The sequence below is a fragment of the Saccopteryx bilineata genome, chromosome 4 (genome assembly GCF_036850765.1).
Source record: "Saccopteryx bilineata isolate mSacBil1 chromosome 4, mSacBil1_pri_phased_curated, whole genome shotgun sequence".
Taxonomy (NCBI): Eukaryota; Metazoa; Chordata; class Mammalia; order Chiroptera; family Emballonuridae; genus Saccopteryx; species Saccopteryx bilineata.
Genome location: NC_089493.1, coordinates 155,232,711 through 155,247,800, shown reverse-complemented (window position 1 = coordinate 155,247,800; position 15,090 = coordinate 155,232,711). Strand labels below are relative to the sequence as shown.

The window sequence follows — 15,090 nt, the reverse complement described above, 5'->3', positions numbered from 1 at the left end:
CCTCAGACCGTTGGAGGGCCAGACTATAAAAAAAAACTATGAAAAAATCCCTATGCACACTGCACATACCTTATTTTAAAGTAAGAAAACAAAACGGCACAGGAGAAGCGCCCATTTGCTTCTCCACCCCTCCGCCGCGCTTTCCTCTCTGTCTCTCTCTTCCCCTCCCGCAGCCAAGGCTCCATTGGAGCAAAGATGGCCTGAGCGCTGGGGATGGCTCTGTGGCCTCTGCCTCAGGCGCTGGAGTGGCTCAGGTCGCAACATGGCGACGCCCAGGATGGGCAGAGCATCGCCCCCTAGTGGGCAGAGCATCGCCCCTGGTGGGCGTGCCGGGTGGATCCCGGTCGGGCGCATGCGGGAGTCTGTCTGACTGTCTCTCCCTGTTTCCAGCTTCAGAAAAATGAAAAAAAAAAAAAAAAAAAAAGAAAAAAAAACAAAACGGGAACAAATACAATATTTAAAATAAAGAACAAGTAAATTTAAATCAACAGATTGACCAGTATTTCAATGGGAACTATGGGCCTGCTTTTGGCTAATGAGATGGTGGTGCCCCTTCCGGAAGTGCGGCGGCCGGATCAATGGCCTCAGGGGGCCACATGTGGCCCGCGGGCCGTAGTTTGGGGACCCCTGCTATATACTATGTGTCTCTTAGCTCATCAATATATTGTGTTTCCAGTTTATATTTATTTATTCCACCAGTCTCTAAAGTTAATGAGGACAAGGTGCCATTCATTTCTGAGTCCCCAGATCTGGGAGAAAATGCATGCTCTATAAAATAAAAACACTTTAACTGAACCAAAATAGGCTGCAATTAGAAAAATTAGGATCTTTATTCTGTCAACTTCAGCACCTGTCACAACTGGAGTCCTCAGAGCACATTATTATTCTTAACTTTCAAGATAAGCCAGAAAGAGAAGACAAGTACTGTATAATACTCATGTGAAATCTAAAAAAGTTACATATCTCTTAAAAAAAAAAAAAAAGAGTAAAATGGTGGTTACTAGGGAATGAGGCAAAGTGAGGATAACAATGATGATCTTTAAAAGTACAACCTGGCCCTGGCCAGTTGGCTCAGTAGTAGAGCGTTGGCTTGGCATGCGGGAGTCCCAGGTTCTATTCCCGGCTAGGGCACACAGGAGAAGCGCCCATCTGTTTCTCCACCCTTCCCCCTCTCCTTCCTCTCTGTCTCTCTCTTCCCCTCCCGCAGCCAAGGCTCCATTGGGGCAAAGTTGGCCCCGGGCACTGAGGATGGCTCTGTGGCTTCTGCCTCAGGTGCTAGAATGGCTCTGGTTGCAGCAGAGCGATACCCCAGATGGGCAGACCATCGCCCCCTGGTGGGCATGCTGAGTGGATCCCGGTCAGGCACACACGGGGGTCTGACTGCCTCCCCATTTCCAGCTTTGGAAAAATATAAAAAGTACAACCTGTGCCTGACCAGGTTTGGCGCAGTGGACAGACTGTCAGACTGGGATGCAGAACACCCAAGTTTGAAACCCAGAGGTCGCCACTGTGAGCATAGGCTCGTCTGGTTTGAGCATAGCTCACCAACTTAAACCCAAGGTTGCTGGCTTGAGCAAGGGGTCACTCGGCCTGCTGTAGCTCCCTCTTGACCCCCCATCAAGGCACATACAAGAAGCAACTATGAGTGGAAACTTCCTGCTTCCCCTGCCCCACAACCCCCTTTCTCTTTCTCTTTCTCTCATCTCTCTCTAAAAATTAAAAATAAAATCTCTCTAAAAAAAAAAAAAAAAAAGCTTCCTTTCAACAAATGCACCAGAAATGACAGAGCATTTTCAAATAATTTGAAATTAGTTTTTAGTTATACACTGCTCACAAAAATTAGAGGATATTTTATCACTTCATATTAATTTTGAAATATCCCCTAATTTTTGTGAGCAGTTTATTTATTGATTTTTAGAGTAAGAGGAAGAGAGAGAGAAACGTAGACAGGAACAACGATGTGTTCCTGTATGTGCCCTGACCACACAGATCAAACAGGCAAACTTTGCACTTTGAGACAATGCTCTACCTTTGGTTGACAAACCGCGGCTTGCGAGCTACATGTGGCTCTTTGGCCCCTTGAGTGTGTCTCTTCCACAAAATAGCACATGCGGGTGCTACCTCGATAAGAAATGTACCTACCTAGCCCTGGCCGGTTGGCTCAGCGGTAGAGCGTCGGCCTAGCGTGCGGAGGACCCGGGTTCGATTCCCGGCCAGGGCACATAGGAGAAGCGCCCATTTGCTTCTCCACCCCTCCGCCGCGCTTTCCTCTCTGTCTCTCTCTTCCCCTCCCGCAGCCAGGGCTCCATTGGAGCAAGGATGGCCCGGGCGCTGGGGATGGCTCTGTGGCCTCTGCCTCAGGCGCTAGAGTGGCTCTGGTCGCAATATGGCGACGCCCCGGATGGGCAGAGCATCAACCCCTGGTGGGCGTGCTGGGTGGATCCCGGTCGGGCGCATGCGGGAGTCTGTTTGACTGTCTCTCCCTGTTTCCAGCTTCAGAAAAATGAAAAAAAAAAAAAAAGAAATGTACCTACCTAAATAGTTTGAGTGTAAAAAATTTGGCTCTCAAAAGAAATTTCAATCGTTGTACTGTTGATATTTGACTCTATTGACTGATTTAGAGTATACTGACCACTGCCTGACCAATGGAGCTAGCTATCTGGCCAGGGTTGAAATTAGTTTTTAAATACATTTTAAAATACATCTAAATCTAAGCACTATATTACTTTCTTTTTAAAATTTTTTAATTTTTTATTTTTATGAGAGGAGGGGAGATAGAGAGACAGACTCCCATATGTGCCCCAACCAGAATCCACGAGGCAATCCCCATCTGGAGCCCATGCTAGAATCAACAGAGCTTTCCTCAGCGCACAGGGCCAACCCTAGAACCAATCGAAACATTGACTGTGAGAGGAGAAGAGAAGCAGATGGTTGCTTCTCATGTGAACACCAGATGTCTGCACACCGCACTGACATTCTATCCACTAACATAACTGGGCCGACACTCTATCCACTAACATAATCAGCCAGAGCCTAAATCAGTGGTTGTTAACCTGGTCCCCACCGCCCACTAGGGGGCATTCCAGCTTTCATGGTGGGCGGTAGCGGAGCAACCAAAGTATAAATAAAAATATAGATTTAACTATTAAGTTGTTTTATAAAGATTTATTCTGCCAAATGTAGCAAAAATCCGACATAAAGTACGTGGTAAGTAATTATTATTATATGCTTTAACTTGCTGTAACTCTGCTTTATAAATTTTATAAAGTAAATTACTTCCCTACTTTATAAATCACCATTACTGTGGAACCGGGTGAACGGTTAGAAAATTTTACTACTAACAGAGATACAAAAGTGGGCGGTAGGTATAAAAAGGTTGACTACCCCTGGCCTAAATAGATTCTTTTTAAAGTTAATGTTAATCATCTCTTAATAGACTATTCTAAAGAATGGAAGAATTTCAGAATAGCACAAACATATGATTGGCTGCTTTCCCACTTCTCCATAACTCTCACCAAGTTATTTCCACCTCTAACAACATACAGGAAGTTGCACATTAAGTCCACAGATTCTGTGGCTTTAAGTGAAACAATGTATAGAGACTTTAGTATAAGAAAGCCAATTTTGCCGAAGGCTAATTGGTATAAATAAGAGTTACTTCATTCACCTTTTTTTTTTTTTTTTTTTTTTTTTGTATTTTTATGAAGCTGGAAACAGGGAGAGACAGTCAGACTCCCGCATGCGCCCGACCGGGATCCACCCGGCATGCCCACCAGGAGCGATGCTCTTGCCCACCAGGGGGTGATGCTCTGCCCCTCCGGGGCATCGCTCTGCTGCAACCAGAGCCACTCCAGCGCCTGGGGCAGAGGCCAAGGAGCCATCCCCAGCGCCCGGGCCATCTTTGCTCCAATGGAGCCTTGGCTGCGGGAGGGGAAGAGAGAGATAGAGAGGAAGGAGAGGGGGAGGGGTGGAGAAGCAGATGGGTGCTTCTCCTGCATGCCCTGGCTGGGAATTGAACCCGGGTCCCCTGCACGCCAGGCCAATGATCTACCGCTGAGCCATCCGGCCAGGGCTTCATTCACCTTCTTATAATGAACAAGGTTGAGTGGAAGACCTGCTGTATTACTGGTTTAGGTGATCTCTCCCTCTGGGCTTCTCAAAACCCTGTTGAAAATTCATCCCAGAGGTAGATTTGTGTTCCTAGAGATCTTGTTCTGCACAGTCTCTCAGGAACTATCCAAGACATAGAAAAAAACCCACCTGCCCTCAACCCCAAATCAAAGAAGCTCCATCCTTTGATTTATATGATGCTCTGTATGAAATTTCATTGAAGCTAAAATGTAAAAAACACAAACCAAGTCCAAGTTCTTAAACTGACAAAACCTTTGTGACCCTACAGCTATCTGCCTATCCAATACCAGGCCCTACCCTTACCTGCTCCACAAGATTTATACTTTGCAATTACATCAAAATCTCACGCTGTTAGCCTGACCAGGTGGTGTTGCAGTGGATAGTGTGTCGACCTGGGGCACTGAGGATCCAGGTTTGAAACCCCAAGGTCACCAGCTTGAGCTTGGGATTATATACATGAATCCATGGCCCCTGGCTTGAGCAAGAGGTCACTGGGACCTGAAACTCTGAGGTCACAGGTTTGAAACTACAAGGTCACTTGGCTTGAGCCCCTCCCCCAGTCAAGGTATGTATGAAAAGCAATGAACAACTAAAGTGCCATAGCTACGAGTTGACACTAATCTCTCACTCATCCTGTATCTCAAAAAAAAAAAATTACTAAAAATACTCTGGCTCCCTTTTGCCTTTACTCAAGCTGGTCCTTCTGCCTAAAATGCTCTTTTAATGTCTTTCTCCCACTCTCACTTCCACCCTTCCAGGCCCTTTTATGTCCAAGTTAACTCATCCTCAATCCTTGGATCCCAGGCTCCATGTCACAATCCTAGGAAAGCCTCCCAGAGCCCCAAATGAGAGCAAGTCTCCTGGGATGCATGCTCAAAGGTCCTTACACTTCTCTTTCTATTCCTCAGTCTAACTGCAATTACGTATCTATTCTGGAACTACTTCTTTAATGTTTGTCTTCTTCACTGCCACCTCCGACTGAAAGAGGGAAGATCCATGTGTTTTGCTCACTGCTGTATTCCCAGCCCTTACAACAGTGCCAGGGACATTGTCAGTGGTCAGTATTTGTCAAATGATGAGTGAATGCATGAAATTAAAACAATAACTTAATGAAATAATGTAAATGTAAAAGTTTTTAATCTTTCACGTCAGTTCTTGGAACATAAGACAAATTTAAATAAATGTAGCTGGGGCACTAGCCATTTAGTTCAGTTGGTTAGAGTGTTAGCCCAAAACACTAAGGATGTAATTTCAAATCCTGGTCAGGGCACATACAGGAAGTGACCAATGAAAGCACAACAAAGTAAAAACGAATGCTTCCTTCTCTCTCTCTCAAATTAAAAACAAACAAGGCTGACCAGACAGCATTGCAGTATACAGCGTAGGTCTAGGACACAGGGAACCCAGGTTCAAAACCCCAAGGTCGGCCCTGGCCGGTTGGCTCAGCGGTAGAGCGTTGGCCTGGCGTGCAGGGGACCCGGGTTCGATTCCTGGCCAGGGCACATAGGAGAAGAGCCCATTTGCTTCTCCACCCCCCCCCCCTCCTTCCTCTCTGTCTCTCTCTTCCCCTCCCGCAGCCAAGGCTCCATTGGAGCAAAGATGGCCCGGGCGCTGGGGATGGCTCCTTGGCCTCTGCCCCAGGCGCTGGAGTGGCTCTGGTCACGGTAGAGCATCGCCCCTGGTGGGCGTGCCGGGTGAATCCCGGTCGGGCGCATGCGGGAGTCTGTCTGACTGTCTCTCCCCGTTTCCAGCTTCATAAAAATACAAAAAACAACAACAAAAAAAAAACCCTCAAGGTCGCTGGCTAAAGTCCTAAAGTTGCTGGCTTGAGAAAGAGGTCACTAGCTCAGCTGGAGCCTCCCAGTCAAGGCACATATGAGAAAGTAATCAATGAACCACTAAGTTGCTATAACGAAGAATTGATGCTTTTCATCTTGCTCCCTTTCTGTCTATCCCTGTCTGTCTCTCTCTCCTGGGGGAAAAAAAAAAAAAAAAAGTAGGTGGGAAAACAGCATCAATGCTAAAGGAAAGCTTGAATGCACAAACCTGTAAAGCATCTGTTGAACTGTAACACATTTAAAACCATAGCCAATGGACACTTTATCCTCCAGTTGATAATAGTGTACCAGAAATACTCCAGAAATTGAACTAGTGTCCTTTGGTGGTATACGGTTTGATTCCCACAAAGAGGTAGGAACGACACAAGTACAAAGAGCAGCTGAGAAAAGAAAGCTATTGCATGCGCTAAGAGGCTCCGATACAAATATGAAGAACTAGGAAATAAAAAGAAAAATAAAGTATAATCCAAAGTTTACCAACATTTAGATTCTCAAAATTAAACCTGTTTGGTTTATGGAAATACTTTTTTATTTTAATCTTTAGCCCTAGCCGGATGGCTCAGTTGCTTCGAGCATTGTCCTAAATAAAGCACGGAGGTTGCCAGTTTAATCCCTACTCAGGGCACCTACAGGAATATATAGATCAGGAGTCCCCAAACTTTTTACACAGGGGGCCAGTTCACTGTCTCTCAGACAGTTGGAGGGCTGAACTATAAAAAAAAAAACAACTATGAACAAATCCCTATGCACACTGCACATATCTTATTTTAAATAAAAAAACAATGGGAACAAATACAATATTTAAAATAAAGAACAAGTAAATTTAAATCAACAAACTGACCAGTATTTCAATGGGAACTATGCTCCTCTCACTGACCACCACTGAAAGAGGTGCCCCTTCTGGAAGTGCAGGGAGGGGATAAATAGCCTCAGGGGGCAGCATGCGGCCCAGGGGCCATAGTTTGGGACCCCTGATGTAGATAGATGTTACTGTCTCTATCTCTCCCTTCTTCTCTCACTACAATAAATAAAAAAATTTTTTTAAGAAATTAACAAATAAGATTAAATAACAACTTGATGACTATGAAAAGCCAACCAGGCTTGAGTCTGCTGAGTCAAATATGTATGTTGAGAAGAACAGCAACAATGTGTACCGTATTTCTCCATGTATAACATGATCCCATGTATAAGATGTACCTTAATTTTGGGACCCGAAATTTGAAGGAAAAAAAATGTATTACATAAAGTTATTTTAGTCATCATAAAATTCATACAACTCATCACTGTCAAAACTACCATCCATTAGCTTGTTCTCATCTGTGCCTGATGACGAATCACTGTCTTCAACAATGAGCGCAAAAACGAGCATAAAAAAGCAGGAAATACAGGTCCTGGCCAGTTGGCTCAGCGGTAGAGCGTAGGCCTGGCGTGCGGGGGACCCAGGTTCGATTCCCGGCCAGGGCACATAGGAGAAGCGCCCATTTGCTTCTCCACCCCCCCCCTCCTTCCTCTCTGTGTCTCTCTTCCCCTCCCGCAGCCAAGGCTCCATTGGAGCAAAGATGGCCCGGGCGCTGGGGATGGCTCCTCAGCCTCTGCCCCAGGCGCTGGAGTGGCTCTGGTCGAGGCAGAGCCAGGCTCCAGAGGGGCAGAGCATCACCCCCTGGTGGGCAGAGCATTGCCCCTGGTGGGTGTGCCGGGTGGATCCTGGTAGGGCGCATGCGGGAGTCTGTCTGACTGTCTCTCCTCGTTTCCAGCTTCGGAAAAATACACACAAAAAAAGCAGGAAATACAAAAAAAAATCTATAAGCACTGTATAAGACATATCCTATTTTTAGACCCTAATTTTTTCAGAATAAACTGTGTCTTATATATGGGGAAATACGGTATTTTGAAAACCCAATGTTTGGGGGCAATGTTTAAATTTTAAATAAAAATCTTGACATTTTTATAACTGGAAACAAGTTGAACTGCACGGTAGAGGGAAAAAGCATTTCTTTTTTTTCTTTTTTTTACAGAGACAGAGAGAGAGTCAGAGAGAAGGATACATAGGGACAGACAGACAGGAACAGAGAGAGATGAGAAGCAGCAATCATCAGTTTTTCGTTGTGGCACTTTAGTTGTTTATTGATTGCTTTCTCATATGTGCCTTTGGGGGAGGGGGCTACAACAGACCGAATACCCCTTGCTCAAGCCAGCGATTTTGAATCCACGCTGGTGAGCTATTTGCTCAAACCAGATGAGCCTGTGCAAAAGCTGGTGACCTCGGGTCTTGAACCTGGGTCCTCTGCATCCCAGTCCAACGCTCTATCCACTGTGCCACTGCCTGGTCAGGCGGGAAAAATAGCATTTCTAAGAACCTCCCATGTGTCAAGCCTTTTCACATGTAATGTAACAGAGTAACAAAAATCTAGTAGATGGACATAACCTCCATATACAATTAAGAAACTCAAAACAGGAAGTTTCCAAGGAGACACTGTAAATTGCTAAACCCAATATTGACTTATCCCCAATGTCTGATGTCTACCATCTTGTTCTCTCTAAAAAGTTGGACCTGCGCTGTGGACTAAGTTCTTGAGCTAAAGAATCCTGAGAATGCCACCAGAGGCTTTTTTTGCAAAATACAATAAAAAAATTAAAAGCTCTTCCAGCATGATATATACTTTGCAAAAATTAGTCCTTCTAGATTTTTAATGTGCTAGCCAAAAAAGTAATACAAAAGCCAATTTAAAACATTTCAAGTAAACATAGACAGTATACTAAATATATAAACATAAAAACTAATAAAATAGAAGCAGGAGGAGGGAAAAAAAACAAACTAATAAAATAATCTGGCCTGACCTGTGGTGGCGCAGTGGATAAAACGTCAACATGGAACACTGAAGTCACCGGTTCAAAACCCTGGGCTTGCCTGGTCAAGGCACAAACGGGAGTTGAAGCTTCCTGCTCCTCCCCCTTCTCTGTATATTCTCCCTATCTCTCTCTTCTCTCTCTAAAATAAATAAGATCTTAAAAGAAAACTAAGTAATCTCTAGTTTTTAACCACTCAATTTTAAAACAGTGAGGTATTTTCTTTTTCTTTTTTTAACTGATTAGACAGAGCGAGAAAGGGAGAAGGAAGGAGGAGAGCGATGAGAAGCATCAACTAGTAGATGCTTCACTTTAGTTGTTCAATGATTGCTTCTCATATGTGCTTTGACCAGGGAAGGGGGCTCCAGCTAAGCCAGTGACCCCTTGCTCAAGCCAGTGACCTCAGGGCTTCTAACTGGGGAACTCAGCATTCTGGGTTAATGCTCTATCCCCTGAGCCACCACCCATCAGGCTAAAAACAATGAGTTTCAAGCCACTGAAATAAAAAGGTAACATTTTTTCATCTGAATGTTCATATCATAGATAAGCTTGGCTATAAAATACAGCAATCACTTGCCATTCTGGAGATTAATGTTTCTAAACTTTACCCTATATGTTATTATTTTAAATGAAATATAAAGCATCCTGCCTAACCAGGCGGTGGCACAGTGGATAGAGCGTCGGACTGGGATGCGCAGGACCCAGATTTGAGACCCCGAGGTCACCAGCTTGAGTGCGGGCTCATCTGGTTTGAGCAAAGCTCATCAGTTTGGACCCAAGGTTACTGGCTTGAGCAAGGGGTTACTCGGTCTGCTGAAGGCCCACAGTCAAGGCAATATGAGAAAGCAATCAATGAACAAGTAAGGTGTCACAACAAAAAACTGATGATTGATGCTTCTCATCTCTCTCTGTTCCTGTCTGTCTGTCCCTATGTATCCCTCTCTCTGACTCTCGCTCTGTCTCTGTAAAAAATAATAAATTAGCCTGGCCTGTGGTGGCGCAGTGGATAAACCTTTGGCCTGGAATGCCAAGGTTGCCAGTTTGAAACCCTGGACTTCCCTGGTCAAGGCATATACAGCAAGCAAGCAATGAACAACTAACATGAAGCAACTTCCCATTCCATGCTCCCATTTCTCTCCTGTCTCTGTAAAATCAATAAAGTATTAAAAAAAAATTACAAAGCATCCTTTTGCCTCTTGGTTTAAATGATACATCACATATTATATATAGTCAAAGCTTTAACATTATTTGCCTTTTCAAAAATAATCTCTATCCTGACCCTTGGTAGAGCTTCAACCTGGAACACTGAGGTCCTAAGGTTCAAAACCTCAAGGTTACTGACTTGAGCATGGGCTCAATCCGACTTGACCATAGGGTCACTGGCTTGGGCGAAGTATCATCAACATGATCCCATGGTCACTCGCTTGAGCAAGGAGTACTGGCTCAGATGAATCCCACCTCCCACCCCACCCCCCATCAAGGCATGTATGAGAGGCTATCAATGAACAATTAAAGTACCATTATAATGAGTTGATGCTTCTAATCTCTGTCCCTTCCTGTATCTCTTCTTCTCTATCTTGTTAAAAAATAATAACTTCTAAACAATACTTTCGAAATACTATTACTTTGTTACACACACACACACACACACTTTTTGAGACATTATTTTTAGCAAGAGAGAAAGAGACAGATACAGACAAGACAGGAAGAAAGATGAGAAGCATCAATTCTTCATTGTGTCACCTTAGTTGTTCACTGACTGCTTTGACGGGGGCTGGGGGTGGGTAGTAGGGGGGCGCTGCACCTGAACCAGTGACTCCTTCCTCAAGCCAATGACCTCTGGGCTCAAGCCAGTGACCTCGGGGTTTTGAACCTGGGTCCTCAATGTCCCAGGCCAATACTGCGCCACCGCCTCGTCAGGCGGGACTATTTTCAATAACATAGGCCACAAACAAAATCAATGAAATAATACACATACTGCTCACAAAAATTAGGGGATATTTCAAAATGAATATGAAGCAATAAAATATACCCTAATTTTTGTGAGCAGTATATTTATAAGCTATACTCTGGTGAATTAAAAGGCAAATAACTATTTTGGGGAATGATATCTTGAATGTATAATAATTTTCTCCAGCCTAACCAAGATGTAGCACAGTGGATAGAGCAGGGGTCGGGAACCTATGGCTCGTGAACCAGATGTGGCTCTTTTGATGGCTGCATCTGACTCACAGACAAATCTTTAATAAAAAAAATAACGTTAAAAATATAAAACATTCTCATGTATTACAATCCATTCATTTCCTACCACTCATGTTCATGGTTGTGGGGGGCTAGAGCCAATCACAGCTGTCCTCTGGGACAACACCAAATTTTTATTGAATAACGCATATGTACACAGGTTGTTGTATGGCTCTCATGGAATTACATTTTAAAATATGAGGCATTCATGGCTCTCTCAGCCAAAAAAATTCCCGACCCCTGGGATAGAGCGTTGAACTGGGACATGAAGGACCCAGGTTTGAAACTCCAAGGTCACCGGCGAGCGCAGACTCATCTGATTTGAGCAAGGTTCACCAGCTTGAGCCCAAGGTCGCCGGCTAGAGCAAGGGGTTACTGGGTCTGTTATAGCCTCCCCAACAGCCCCCCCCCCCCGTCAAGGCACATATGAGAAAGCAATCAATGAGAAATGAAGGAGCCACAACAAAGAATTGATGCTTCTCATCTCTCTCCCTTCCTGTCTATATCTGTCACTTTACTCTCTCTCTTTCTCTGTCACAAAAATAAATAAATAAATAAATAAATAAATAAATAAATAAAACAGCTATTTTCTTCAACTGATTCAGTCTCTGGCAAATACCAAATTATTTTCTTTTTACATCTCAAAAACACAAATCTAGCTTTCCTTCCTGCAGGAAAACTGAGATGAGAAAAAACTTAGGTATTTATCTCACAAAATAATTTATTCATAATTCCACCTGCAAATATTTATTGTCGCTATAACAGTACTGGGAACACAGAATATTTTTCTCCCTTTTCTAAACCAAGATATGCTGATGAAAATGACAATATATAATACTAACTATATACATTCTTTCCATTAACCAGCTAGTAATATATGTAGTAAATTTAACTACCAAATTACTGTTTCTATTTATTAAAATTTAAAAGATAGATGTGCTACCTGACCTGTGGTGGTGCAATGGATAAAGCGTTGGCCTGGAATGCTGAGGTTGCCAGTTCAAAATCCTGGGCTTGTGTCATCAAGGTACATATGGAAAGCAACTACTACAATGCATCCCGCTCCTTCCCCCCTTTCTCTCTCCTCTCTAAAATAATAAAAAATAATCTTAGTAAATAAATAAATAGATGTGTTTATAACAAAATAACATTTTGACATACATTCCAGAACTTGTATAAACAAGTATTACCATTATAAAACCATTTAATAACTCTTGGGATAGCAAACACAGGAGGTTGATAACCTTTTTCTGTTAAGGACCAGACAGTAAATATTATAGACTCTTTTTAAGACATATGGGCCTGACCAGGCGGTGGTGCAGTGGATAAAGCATCACCCTGGAAAGCTGAGGACCCACGTTCAAGACCCCAAGGCCACCGGCTTGTGTGTGGGCTCACCAGCTTGAGCATGGAATCAAGACATGACCCCATGGTCATTGAATTAAGTCCAAAGGTTGCTGGCTCAGCTGGAGCACACCTCAGGTCAAGGCACATATGAGAAAGCAATCAGTGAACAACTAAGGTGACTCAACTATCAGTTGATGCTTCTCATCTCTTTTCCTTCCTATCTGTCTGTTCCTCTCTCTCAACAACAACAACAAAATACCCTGGGCTTGCCCAATCAAGGCCCATATAACAAGCAAGCAATGAAAAGCTGAGCTGGGGAGGCAAATCTGAGTTGATACTTCTTATCCCCCCAACTCGTAAAATCAATAAATAAAATCTTTAAAAATAAATAAATAATGTATATGGAAAGATGCACAAACATTACATGCAAATACTATGCCATTTTATACAAGGGACTTGAGATCCACAGATTTTGTTATCCTCAGGAGTCCTAAAACCAATCCCCTACAAATGCCAAGGCACAACTGTAAATTAATATTACGTAAACTATCTGTAAGTTAATTTTATGTTATACAAAGTTCACCTCAATTCTTTAAAAACTACAGGGATGGGGCCCTGGATGGTTGGCTCAGTGGCAGGGCGTCGGCCTGGCGTGCAGGAGTCCCGGGTTCGATTCCCGGCCAGGGCACACAGGAGAAGAGCCCATCTGCTTCTCTACCCCTCCCCCTCTCCTTCCTCTCTGTCTCTCTTCCCCTCCCACAGCCAAGGCTCCACTGGAGCAGTTTGCCTGGGCGCTGAGGATGGTTCTGTGGCCTCTGCCTCAGGCGCTAGAATGGCTCTGGTTGTGGCAGAGCATCGCCCCCTGGTGGGCATGCCGGGTGGATCCCAGTAGGGCACATGCAGGAATCTGTCTGACTGCCTCCCTGTTTCCAACTTTGGAAAAATACAAAAAAAGAAACCTACAGAGATGGGCCCTGACCAGTTGGCTCAGTGGTAAAGTGTCAGCCTGGCATGTGCATGTCTCCGGTTTGATTCCCAGTCAGGGCACACAGGAGACACATCCATTTCTCCACCCCTTCCCCTCTCGCTTCTCTTTCTCTCTCTCTCTCTTCCCTTCCTGCAGCCATGGCTCAATTGGAATGAGTTGGCCCTGGGCGCTGTGTATGGCTCCATGGCCTCCATGTCAGGCACATGCTGAGCAACAGAGCAATGTCCCCAATGGGCAGAACATCACCTCCTAGTGCGCTTGCCGGGTAGATCCTGGTTGGGGCGCATGAGGGAATCTGTCTCTCTGCTTCCCCTCCTCTCACAGAATAAAAAAATAAATTAAATAAAGCCTGACCAAGCAGTAGCGCAGTGGATAGAGCCTCGACCTGGGATGCAGAGGGCCCAGGTTTGAAACCCCAAGGTCGCCAACTTGAGCGCAGGGTCACTGGCTCAGCAAGAGACCCCCAACCCACCCCCATATGAAAAAGGCACATATGAAAAAGCAATCAATGAACAAATAAGGTGCCACAACGCAGAATTGATGCTTCTCATTTCTCTCCCTTCCTGTCTGTCTATCCCTATCTGTCCCTCTGTCTCACTAAAAAAGAACAAAACTGCAGGGATAACACTGGAAATGTGCAAGAGCAGGTGCGACACTGGCCGAATAGCTTGATTAGTTAAAGCATCATCCCAAAGTGCAAAGGTTGCCAGTTCGATCCTGGTCAGGGTACATACAGGAACAGATCAATGTTCCTGTCTCTCGTGCTCTCTCTCTTCTTCTCTTCCTCTCGTTAAAATCAGTAAATTAAAAATAAATAAATAAAAGAGCAAGTGTAATTTCAGAAATGGCCTCATTTTACTTGTGATATTTAATTTTAAAACTTTAGATAACATCAAATGTGTATTTGGCCTACGTTTTTATCCAAGAAAAACATGCATCCACACTATAACCTGTACATGAATCTTCACAGCAGCCAAGATGTGAAAACAAACCAAAGATTCATCAATTAATTAATCAATGGTTAAACAAAATCTGGTATATCCATGCAATGGATATAATTCAATCACAAAAAGGAATGGATTACTGATACATGCATGATATAATATAATGAACCTTGAAAACATTATGCTAATTTAAAGAACTAAATCATAAAATACCACATTATATATGATTTGTTTATTTATGAAATGTACAGAATGAAAAATCCCATAGAGAAACAACATAGATAGTGCTGTCTAGGGCTGAAGGGAATGATTGCTAATTGGGTGATTAATTTTAACTTAGATTGTTGTGGTAGATGTATAGCTCAATGAATATACTAAAAATCACTGAATTATATACTTTAAGTGGGCATATTGTATGGTATGTGAATTATACCACAATAGAGCTGCTAAAATTTTAAGTCATGAAATTGGACCCTTACCTCCACATATACAAAAACTAACTCAAATATTTCAAAGATCCAATCTGAAATTATAAAACTCTTAGTGGATTGGTAACAGATTCAGAGAAAGGATACCAAAAGCATGAGCAACAGAAGAAGTAAATAAAATGGACTCTATTAAAATTAAAATCTGCCTGACGTTGGACTGGGATGCAGAGGACCCAGGTTCGAGACCCCGAGGTCACCAGCTTGAGTGGCGGGATCATCTGGTTTGAGCAAAAGCCTACCAGCTTAAACCCAAGGTTGCTGGGTCC

At 43.6% G+C, this 15,090-nt stretch overlaps 1 protein-coding gene across 7 annotated transcripts in view; it reads right to left on the bottom strand.

The window, feature by feature from the left end:
• NSD1 (nuclear receptor binding SET domain protein 1) overlaps nt 1–15,090 on the bottom strand; it is a 183,736-nt gene that overhangs the window by 128,472 nt on the left and 40,174 nt on the right. The gene's annotated exons all lie outside the window — the stretch shown is intronic.